Source organism: Orycteropus afer, unplaced genomic scaffold, assembly GCF_000298275.1.
Source record: "Orycteropus afer afer isolate SDZICR_OR568_19922 unplaced genomic scaffold, OryAfe1.0 scaffold00271, whole genome shotgun sequence".
NCBI classification, from domain to species: domain Eukaryota; kingdom Metazoa; phylum Chordata; class Mammalia; order Tubulidentata; family Orycteropodidae; genus Orycteropus; species Orycteropus afer.
The window spans coordinates 4505119-4517090 of record NW_006921858.1 but is presented as its reverse complement, the minus strand read 5'-3'; the positions used below and the strand labels follow the sequence as shown (position 1 = coordinate 4517090).

The following is an 11972-nucleotide window of genomic DNA, read 5'->3' as shown; positions in this document are numbered from 1 at the left end:
AAAAAAAAATGAAGACTATTTTGAGTCTTTCTATATCCGAAAATATCTTGATTGATTGTCTTAGTTTCCTAGGGCTGCTGTAACGGAAATACCACAGTGAGTGGTTTTAAAGAACAGAAAGTTATTTTCTTATAGTTCAGGAGGTGACAAGTCCAAATGTAGGATGTAACTCTAAGAGCAGGTCCTTCCTTGTCTATTTCATCTTCTAGTAGCTGCTCAGAATCCTTGGAGTTCCTAGGTTTGTAGGAGATGCATCCATTAACAAGAGGTAGAATCTATCTACATGCATGTATTTTTCCTCATCTGCTCTTTTATAACACAAAAGTGATTAGGTTTAGGAAACACCTTATATTGATATGGTCTCATTAACATAATGTGTAAGAGTTAGGATTCCAACACATATTTTGAAGAGAGACACATTTAAATCCCTAACAATTGAGCATTTAGCAGGGCATCCAATTTCAAGTAGAATATAATTGTTCTCTAAAATTTAAATTGCATTGCTCCACTGTGCTTATCAAGAGTAGTCAATTTTTTTACTGAATGTAGAAGAGTTGTTATTTCTCCTTGAAAATGTTTCAGATCATTTTGACATTTTGACATTTCCTTGACATTCTGACATTTTCCTGTTTTTTCATTTTGTTTTGTTTTACATTTTGATATCCTGAAATTTTGTGATGATATACCTAGGTAGGTGGGTACGTGGCTCAGGGCTTCTAGGACAGCTTTATTTTAAGGCTGGGTCCCAGATAGTCAGGGAAGTGAGCAGAGAAGTTAGGAACAACTAAGGGTGATGAACTTGTCTGTCAGTTTGTCATCCTATTGGGGGTCATGTATTGATGTGAGACTGGAGGCTATGTCACTGATGTTGCAAAATGCCAGCAGGGTTACCCATGATAGACAGGTTTCAGCGGAGCTTGAAGACTAACACAGATTTGGAAGAAGGAAAAGGCCATCCACTTCTCAAAGAACTGGCCACCCAAAACCTTATGAATAGCAGTGAAACACCGTCTGATATATTAGTGGAAAACTTTACTAATAGCCCTGAAACATTGTTTGATATAGTGTTGGAGATGAGCTCATTAGGTCAGAAGGCACTCAAAATATGACTGGGGAAGATCTGACTCCTCAGAGTAGAGACAACCTTAATGATATGGATGGAGTAAAGTCTTTGGGACCTCCATTGGCTGATGTGGCATGATTCAAAATAAGTAGAAACAGCGCAAACATCCATTAATAATCAGAACATGGAATGCTTGAAGTATGAATCTAAGAAAACTGAAAGTTGTCAAAAATGAAATGGAACACATAACAATTGATATCTTAGGCATTAGTGAGCTGAAATGGAGTGGTTTTGAATCAGACAACCATGTGATCTACTCTGCCAGGAATGACAAATTAAGGAGGAATGGTGTGGCATTCATCATCACAAAGACTGTTTCAAGATCTGCGCTGAAGTACAGTGCTGTCAGTATAGGATAATATCCATATGCCTACTAGGAAGACCAGTTAACACTACTATTATTCAAATTTATGCACCAACCACCAAAGCCAAAGATGAGGAAATTGAAGATTTCTATCAACTTCCGCAGTCTGAAATTGACCAAACATGCAGTCAAGATGTGTTGATTATCACTGGTGACTGGAATGCAAAAGTTAAAAACAAAGAAGAGTCACCAGTAGTTGGAAAATATGGCCTTGGTGATAGAAATGATGCTGGAGATCGCATGATAGAATTTTGCAAGACCAATGACTTATTCATTGCAAATACCTTTTATCAACAACACAAACACAAACAACAGCTATACAAGTGGACTTCACCAGATGGAATACACAACAACCAGGTTGACTACATTGTGGCAAGAGGCAATGGAGAAGTTCAATATCTTCAGCCAAAACAAGGCCAGGAGCTGATTGTGGAACAGACCATCAACTACTCCCAAGTTCAAGTTCAAGTTGAAGCTGAAGACAATTAAAAGAATTCCACGAGAGTCAAAATATGTCCTTGATAATATACCTTCTGGATTTAGAGACCATCTAAAGAATAGATTTGATGCATTGAAAATCAAAGACCAAAAATCAGAGGAATTGTGAGATGACATCAAGAACATCATCCATGAAGAAAGCAAGAGGTCATTAAAAAGACAAGAAAGAAAGAACAATATGTTCTTTGCTTTCAAACAAAAATGGATGTCAGAAGAGACTCTGAAATTTGCCCTTGAATGGAGAGTAGCTAAAGCAAATGGGGGAAATGACAAGATAAAAGAGCTGAACAGAATATTTCAAAGAGCAGCTCAAGAAGACAAAGCCAATTATTATAACGAAATCTGCAAAGACCTGGAGTTGGAAAACCAAAAGGGAAGAACACAGTCAGCATTTCTCTAGCTTAAAGAATTGGAGAAAAAAAATAAGCCTCAAGCTGCAATACTGAAAGATTCTATGGGCAAATATTGAATGATGGAGGAAAGATCAAAAGAAGATGGAAGGAATACACTGTACCAAAAAGAATTGGTCAATATTCATCCATTTCAGGAGGTGGCATATAATCAAGAATCAATGGTATTGAAGGACGAAGTCAAGGCTCCACTGAAGGAACTGGCAAAGAACAAGGCTCTAGGAATTGATGGAATACCCATTGAGATGTTTCAACAAATGGATTTTGCACTGGAGGTACTCACTTGGCTATGCCAAGAGATTTGGAAGACAGCTACCTTGCCAACTGACTGGAAGAGATCCATATTTGTACCCATTCCAAAGAAAGGTGATCCCACAGAATGTGGAAATTATCAAAAAATATCATTAATATCATATGCAGTAAAATCTTGCTGAAGATAATTCAAAAACAGTTGCAGCAATTATTGACAGAGAACTTCAAGAAATGCAAGCTGGATTGAAAAGAGGATGTGGAAAAGGGACATTATTGTTGATGTCAGATGGATCTTGGCTGAAAGCAAAGAATACCAGAAAGATGTTTACTTGTGTTTTATTGACTATGCAAAAGTATTCTATTGTGTGCATCATAATAAATTATGTATACCATTGAGAAGAATGGAAATTCCAGAACACTTCATTGTACTCATGAGGAACCTGTACATAGATCAGGATGCTGTCATTTGAACAGAACAAGTGGATACTACATGGTTTAAAATCAGAAAGGGAGTGTATCAGGGTTGTATATTTTCACCATACTTATTCAATTTGTATGCTGAGCAAATAATCTAAGAAGCTGATTATATGAATAAGAACATGGCATCAGGATTGGAAGAAGACTCATTAACTTGTGACACGCAGATGACACAACTTTGCTTGCTGAAAGTGAGGATGACTTGAAGCATTTACTGATGAAGATTAAAGATTAAACTCTGCAGTATTGTATTGATTACATCTTAATATAAAGAAGACAAAAATCCTCACAAGTGGTTCAATAAACAGCTTCACAATGGGTGGAGAAAAGATTGAAGTTGTGAAGGACTTCATATTACTTAGTTCTACAATCAACACCAATGGAAGCAGCAGTCAAGACATCAGATGACATACTGCATTGGCAAACCTGCTGCAAAAGACCTCTTTCAAGTGATAAAGAGCAAAGGTGTTGCCTTGAAGACTAAGGTGTGCCTAACCCAAGCCATGGTATTTTCAATCGCCTTTTATCCATATGAGAGCTGGACAATGAATAAGGAAGACTGAAGATCGTTCATGCTTTTGAGTTGTGGTGCTGGAGAAGAATGCTGAGAGTACTGTGGACTGCTAAGAGGACTAACAAATCTGTCCTGGAAGAAGTGCAGCCAGAATGCTTCTTGGAAGCAAGTATGGCCAGACTTCATCTCACCTACTTTGGTCATGTTAGCAGGAGGAACTATTCCCTGGAGAAGGATATCATGGTTGGTAAAGTGGAGGGTCAATGAAGAAGGGGAAGGCCCTCAATGACATGGTTTGACACAGTGGTTGTAACAATGGGCTCAAGTATAGCAAGGACTGTGAGGCTGGCACAGGACCTGGGAGTGTTTTGTTCTACTCTGCACAGGGTAAGAGATAACTCGACAGCACCTAACAACAACAACATACCAAGGTTTAGCTTGTTTTATTTCATTTTATTGGGCTCTCTTTGGGCTCTTTCAAGATTTATGTTTTTCTCTTTTTGTTTTTTTTAAAAAAAATTCACTGCCATCGAGTTCATTACAATTCTTAGCAACCCCCATTGGGTTTCCAAGGTGGTAACTCTTTATGGAAGTAGATTGTCCCATCATCCTTCCATGGAGTAGCTTATGGGTTTGAACCACCAACCTTCTATTTAGCAGTCAAATGCCTTAGGCATTGCATCACCAGAGCTACTTCTCTTTTTGTTTAGACTTTAAAAAAAAAATTATTGTGATTTGGGTGACAGTTTATAGAGCACCAATTCATACACATTTTATTTCATGGCATTCACTATAATCCCCATAATGTAACAGCTCTCTTCTTACTTCCTCCCTGTAGTTACCTCTTCCCTGTGTCCTTCTTTCCTATGTATTCCTGCCCCTGATCTGTCTCCGTATACAAATACTGCCCTTCTGAAGACGTGTGTTTTTCTTCAGCTATGTGAAATTCTATTATTTCATTTATACTTTACATGATTTTCTAAAGTATGAATATAAATTAGTGAATGATAGACCTTTCCTACATATATTCCTTATTTTGACCTTTTAATCTGTCATATTTTCCTGACTTCACTATTCTAACTTTCTAATACAAAGTAGAACCTGAGATGGCAATAGAGAGACGAGTAAGTGAGCTAATCCTGTCAGCTTTCAAAATGGAAATCCAAGAAAATTGATGGAGAAACACCCCAAGTTTATCCCAGTGAATAAAGAAAATGTGATCTCACATGATTATATTATTCAGTTATGAAAAGGAAAAAGTCCTAATTTGAGGATGAACTTTGAAAGCACTATGCTAAGTGAGATAAGACAGACACGAAAGGACAAATGTATGATTCCACTTATATGAATTATCTAGAATAGGTGAATGCATAGAGAGAGAAAGTAGATTAGAGATTACCAAGAGCTATGGGGGTTAGGAGATGAGTGAAAATGAGGATTTACTGCATAAAGAACACAGAGTTTCTGTGTGGGAGGATGAAAAACTTTTGGAAATAGATAGTGATGACTATTGCACAACATTGTGAATGTAACTAATGCCACTGAATTATACAGTTATAAATGGTTAAAATGACAACTTCTATTATCTATATCTGAAATTTTAAAAACAGGAAAAAAAAGATCTGTGTCTCTAAGAATTGGACAAGAAATTGGAAAAGTTGCGACAGGACAACTTTAGAGTTCATCAAAAGCTCTTGTATACTATTTTATTTATTTCTAAATACATATATCGCATTCCTCATTTTTTCATTAAAAAATGACAATTACCTTAGAGATATCTGTGTTGTTGAAATTGCTTTCACTACAGAGATTTTAATGAAAAAATAAATAAAACCATGTAAGTATCATTCTACATTGGTCTGTATTGTAATCTCAAAGTTTGTAATGCCATAATTTTTAGTCAAATGATGTTATTTGAGAGATGAATTTAACCAAGCCTACCACACTTCTCTGTCAGCTATTCATGTCTTTGAAGATTGAACTTGAAAGAACAGGAAACACTTTTTTTAATCCTGGTTAAATCAGAATAGCTACAGTGACAAATCTAAACAGGTGCTGTTGATCAACTTGATGTGTGGTCAGAAAGATAAATTGGCTAAGGAAAAGGCTTTGGTATATTATTAAACATCCAAGAGATAGAAATGCAGAGGTGCAATTATTCAAGTATATCTTATGTCTCTATTCATTTGTAGGAATCTTTTTGCAATCTAAAGGGTCTATTTAACCTTGTTTGTTTATTTAAATCCAGTTAAATGATCTGAGGTCCTCCTCAGTAGTCAGTGTTTTATCTTGTATATCTATAAGCAAAGTCTGTCTATGGTCATAATCTTCCTGCATTCAATCCTGCTTTAGGGTGATTTTAGACCACATTACCATCATGTGAGATTTGGTGATCCTTAACAATCCATCTTGAACTTTATTCTCTTCTCATACTACTCACTTCCCTGGGCAATTTACAACTTCTATGACTGATAACCCATAATGTGTTCATCAGTTTGTTGAACTGCGGTGGCTTCTATGTTGCTGTGATACTGGCAGCTACATCACCAGTATTTCAAATACCAGCAGGTTTACCCATGGTGGACAGGTTTCAGTGGAACTTCCAGACTAAGACAGACTAGGAAGCAATGGGGTCAACCAATTCTGGAAAACTTGGCCACTGGAAACCTTACAAATATCAGTATGATACTGTCTGATATATTACCAGACAACTTTCTGAATATCAGTGAAACATTGTCTGATATAGTGACTGGAGATGAGCCCCTCAAGTTGGAAGTCACTCAAAATATGATTAGGGAAAAGCTGTCTCATCAAAGTAGACTCAACCTTAATGATGTGGATGGAGTAAAACTTTAAGAACCTTCATTTACTGATGAGGCTCAACTCAAAATGAGAAGAAACAGCTGTGAACATTCATTAATAATCAGAAAATGGAACATACAAAATATGAATCTAGAAAATTGGAGTTGTCAAAAATGAAACGAAACACCTAAAGCTCGAGATCTTAGCCATTAGTGAGCTGAAATGGACTGGTTAAGTTTGAGTCAATCATATTGTCTACTATGCTGGCAATGACAAATTAAACAGGAATGGTATCACACTCATTGTCAAAAAGAAAATTTCAACATCTACCTTGAAGTACAATACTATCAGGGATAGGATAATATCCATATGCCTAAAAAGGCAGACCAATTAATGCTACTATTATTCAAATCTACACACCAATCACTTTAGAAATTGAATATTTTTACTGCTTCTACAGTCCAAAATTGACCAAACATGCAATCAAGATGTATTGGTAATTACTGCTGATTAGAAAGCAAAAATTGGAAACAGAGAAGAATCATTGGCAGATGGAAAATGTGGTCTTGGTGAAAGAAACTTTACGGAAAGAGACTGCAAAACAGAGTTTTGCAAGACAAACGACTTATTCATTGCAAATACTATGTTTCAACAACATGAGTGATGACTAATCACATGAACCTCAGATGGAATACACAGGAATCAAATCAACTACCTCTGTGAAAAGAGGCCACAGAGAAACTCAGTATCATCAGTTAGAACAAAGCCCGTGTCTGGCTGTGGAACAGACCATCAATTGCTCATATAAAAGTTCAAGTTGAAGTCGAAGAGAATTAAAACAAGTTCATGAGAGCCTCTGGTAGCATAGTGCCTAAGGCACTTGACTGCTAACCAGAAGGCTGGCGGTTCAAACCCACCAGCCACTCCTCAGAAGGAAGATGAGGCAATCTACTTCCATAGTGATACTGCTTCGGAAACCCAAGGAGGGGTCGCTATGAGTCGGATCCGACTGGACAGCACGTAACAACAACAACAACATATCCCACCTCTGTTTAGAGACCATCTGAAGAACCGATTTGAGGGCCCTTGTATCCAGGTTCTGGGCTCTAATACTGTGGAGTTCTGAAAGGAGCTACAGCCCTGGACCCTGTTGGGCGGGCATGAGTTGGAATTGGAGCCTATCCCCCTACCTGATTGCACCCAGCATCATGTGGTTACTAACTACTCTTTGTTGTCTGCCATCGAGTCGCCCCGACTCCTAGCGACCCCTCCTTGGGTTTCCGAGGCAATTATCACTACGGAAGTAGGATTGCCCAACCTTCCTTCCGAGGAGTGGCTGGTGGGTTTGAACCGCCAGCCTCCTGGTTAGCAGTCAAGTGCCTTAGGCACTATGCTACCTTCACCTATTAATGCTTCCCAGAAAAAAACTCAGCCAGCGTTCTCAGAAAGCCCCATTGCTATTCTACCAACAACCACCGGAGGGCCCCAAACGCTAGTATGGATCTCCACAGCTTCCTATTAGCTATAAAATAGGTGCCTAGCAAGTCCAGTGATCACAATACCATCACTTCCTGGGTATTGCTTCAGTTTGATACAACAGCAGAAAGCAGTTTCCAAGTATACTGGAAACGTCCTCACTGAGGCCAGGCAAGACATTCAAATTGAAAATCTACCACCTCCAAGTTACCACATCTAACCTTTCAGAGTCCACAGTCTTCTTCCAATTCAGCAACATTGGGGATCTCCTTAGCTGAGGAGTATCCCAATCAATCAGAAAATAGCATTTCCAGAAGGCCCTTAATTCCATTGCTCAGTTCCCAAAGCTGTGGAGAACTGTCAGTACATGCAACGCAAAGCCCACTTTATGTGTTCATTCCACCTGATATCCAGACTCCAGAGTCATCTCCTGTGAAGGAAGACCCCATTCCTCCAGATCAGAGGGAAAATAGCCTTCCAAGATGCTCCCTTTGTACTTGTACTCCCAAGAGCCTAAAGCCCGGGACTGTTCCTGGCTAAAGACATTCCTGAGGAGAAGTATGGGATAAAGGTTACCTGGAGGAGAAGGCAACACCTGTTGGCTTGCCTCAGGGAGAGAGAGAAGCTGAGCAGAAGCCAGTTCCTTGTGAAAAACTGACATCAGCCTCTCCCTTTATTGAGAAGAAACTCAAGAAGTTAGCTACTAGTTTTCAAAGAGTTGCTAAAGTCACTTTACTGGCTCATAAGAGAGGATATCAATAGAATAACATGGAAATAACACCAATAAGAGAAAGATGTTGTTTTAACTAGAGTCCTGGAGTCATAAGGGAATTCAATTCCCTGATCTGCTTTTTAAGATATATGGTGTCATAAACAGTTCACTTCATATTTTTCTTGTATTAACTCTTTAAAATTTCTTGTACTAACAAAGTGTATGTACATAAATGGTTTAAAAGCCAAACTCACTGCCGTCAAGTCGGTTTCAACTCATAGTGACCCCCTCCCCTTTGGGTTTCCGTGGTGGTATCTCTACGGAAATAGATCGCTCAAAAAAGAAGAAGAAGAAGAATAGATTGACCCATTGAACCTCAATGATAGAAGCCCAAATGAGTTGTGGGATGATATCAAGAGCATCACACATGAAGAAAGCAAAAGGTCATTAAAAACTCCAGCCTTATTGGTCTGATAGAGACAGGTGAAACCTTGAGACTATGGTCCTGAGTCACTTTTCAGGCCTGGAATTGAATTCACTCCAGTGGCTTACCCTCAGCCAAAAAATAGGCCTATGAGCTGAACACCTACACCAGGGAGGTGCACTCCTTAGAACAATCAGCTGTGGGAGACCAGAAGGGCGAATTTGCACAGGGAAAAAGGTGGGGAGGCAGGAATGTATAGTCAAGAAGGACACAGGGAAAGGGTAACCACAGGGAGGAAGTGGGAGGTGATATGTTACACAGTGGGGAATGTAACTAGTGACACAAAACAAAATGTGTATGAACTGCTGAATGTAAAATGAACCTACTTTGTTAAATTAAAAAAAAAAAAAATTTGAAAGACAAGAAAGGAAAAAAAGACCAAATTGGATGTCAGAAAAGACTCTGAAACTTGCTCTTGAAAGGAGTGTAGTAGCTAAACCAAGTGGAAGGAATGATGAAGTAAAAGAGCTGAATAAAAGATTTCAAAGGGAAGCTTGAGAAGACAAAGTAAAATAATATAATGAAATGTGCAAAGACCTGGAGTTAGAAAACCAAAAGGGAAGAACACTCTGGAATTTCTCAAGTTTAAAGAACTGAATAAAAATTTCAAGCCTTGTGTTGCAATACTGGAGGATTCTATGGGAAAAATATTGAACAATGTATCAAAAGAAGATAGAAGAAATACAGATCACTGTACCAAAAAGAATTTGTCGATGTTCAACCATTTCAGGAAGTAGCATATGATCAGGAATCAATGGTATTGACAGAAGAAGTCCAAGCTGCACCAAAGGAATTGGCAAAAAACAAAGTTTCAGGAATTGACGGAATACCCATTGAGATGTTTCAACAAATGGATGCTACACTGAAGATGCTCACTCACTTAAGCCAAGACATTTGGAAGACAGCTACCCAGCCAACCAACAGGAAGAGATCCATATTTGTGCCCATTCCAAAGAAAGGTGATCCACCAGAATGTTGAAATTATTAAACAATAGCATTAATATCACACGCAAATAAAAATTTCCTGAAGAAAATTCAAAAGCAGTTGCAGCACTATATTGACAGGAAACTGTCAGAAATTCAAGCTGGATTTAGAAGAGAACATGGAATGAGGGACATCATTGCTGATGACAGATGGATCTTATATTTTTGAAGATTTGGCGTATTTAAATAGTAGGATTTTTGGCTTGTAAAGCCTCTGAAAAGGGACAAAAAAGTCTATGTTTGGAAATGTTCCTGAACCCTGTAGGTACACACACTGTACATTTCCAATCTGAAAAGACAACTGAAATATAGGATAAAAGTCACTGAAAATCTGTTGAAATAGGATCTATGATTCAGAAGAGACACAGATGGGTAAATCCCAAAATAAAAATATACTTAAGGATTAATCCTACCTCAAGGTAGATTAAGAAAGGCTAAGATGTTGTGGCCTCCTTACCCAAAAGAACAATAGACGTTCCTAAAATTGATGGCAGATAGGCCTAAGAATGGAGCCCAAAGAGCCCACACCTAGTTGGGATACAGCTACATCAAATGTTCATTATAGATCAAAATTAGAACCAGAGAAACTGTTGAGCATGTGCACCAACATCGTTCATAATAACAAACAAGCAGAGAACTCAAATACCTTTCAAAAGTAGATTTAATAATTAAATGGTAATATCATCACACCCACAAGATATAAAAATATCTTGCATTTTTAACCATATATTCACACTCTTATACCATTTTTTCTATTGTGAATTTCATCTTTTTAATTATAATCTAAGAATCCTGATATCTTACGGATGTTACATCTTTTTTTTTTTTTTTTAATTGTGCTTTGGGTGCAAATTTACAGAGCAAACTTGATTTACATTCAACAGTTCATGCACATTTGATTTCATGGCCCTGATTATCATCCCCAACCATAAAAAACTATCTCCCCTCCCCTTCCTGTGACTACCCCCCTCCTTGTGCCCTTCATAACTATGCATTCCTGTCTGTCCAGCTTTCCCCCTATGTGAATGCTGCCCCTGGGATGTCTCATGGATAATTCATCTAAGGGTGGGTGCATTGCCTGGGGGTAGGTGTTCTGCATGTAAGTTTTTCTACTGTTGGGCTGAGAGCCAATCCATGGAAGTGAGTTCATTTCTAGGCCCAAAGGGTAACCCAGGGCCATAGTCTTAGGGGTTCCACCAGCCTCTATCTGACCAGTAATTCTGGTCATTTCTGTTTTTGAATTTTGTTCCACATTTTTCCTTCCACTCTATCCAGGATCTCCAGTTTTGATCCCTTTCTGAGTGGTTGGCATTGGTAGCCAGGCACCATCTAGTTCATCTGGTCTTGGGATTGTGAATGCTGAGGTCCTTGTGGTCCATCTTATCCTTGGAGTAATTGTTTCCAGATGCCTTTGATTTTCTTCACTCTACTTTGTTCCAGACGAGAGGAGACCAATACTTGCATCCTAGATAGTAGCTCAAAAGCTTTAAGACCCTAGTTGCTACTCTCCAAAGTAGGTGGTAGAACAAGATTTTTATGTACTATATTGTGCTAGTTGTGCATGAAGTCCCTCAAGATTATGGTCCCAAGCCCACAGGCCTGGTGATTCTCTCTCTCTAGGTGTTTGTCTCCAACAAGTTACTCCAACTCTGTCTTCTGTTGCTTCTCTAATGTATGTGGCTAATTTTGTAGCACAAATGTGTATGTAAGATTATCTTCAGCCAAATCTGTCTTTGATCTAGGGTATATTCATGTTTTCCTACCTCTGCCTGATCTTCTCACCTGTCTATGCATTTATCTGTAGCCTGGCATTTGGTGCTGGTGGTAATGTAATATTGTGCATGTAATAGTATTTGCCTCCGATGTCTAATCTTAT

The 11972-nt window shown here is 38.4% G+C and overlaps 1 pseudogene; it reads left to right on the top strand.

The window, feature by feature from the left end:
• The first annotated feature begins 7849 nt into the window (after window positions 1-7849).
• Window positions 7850-8574, top strand: LOC103205129 (annotated as a pseudogene).
• Window positions 8575-11972: the final 3398 nt, after the last annotated feature.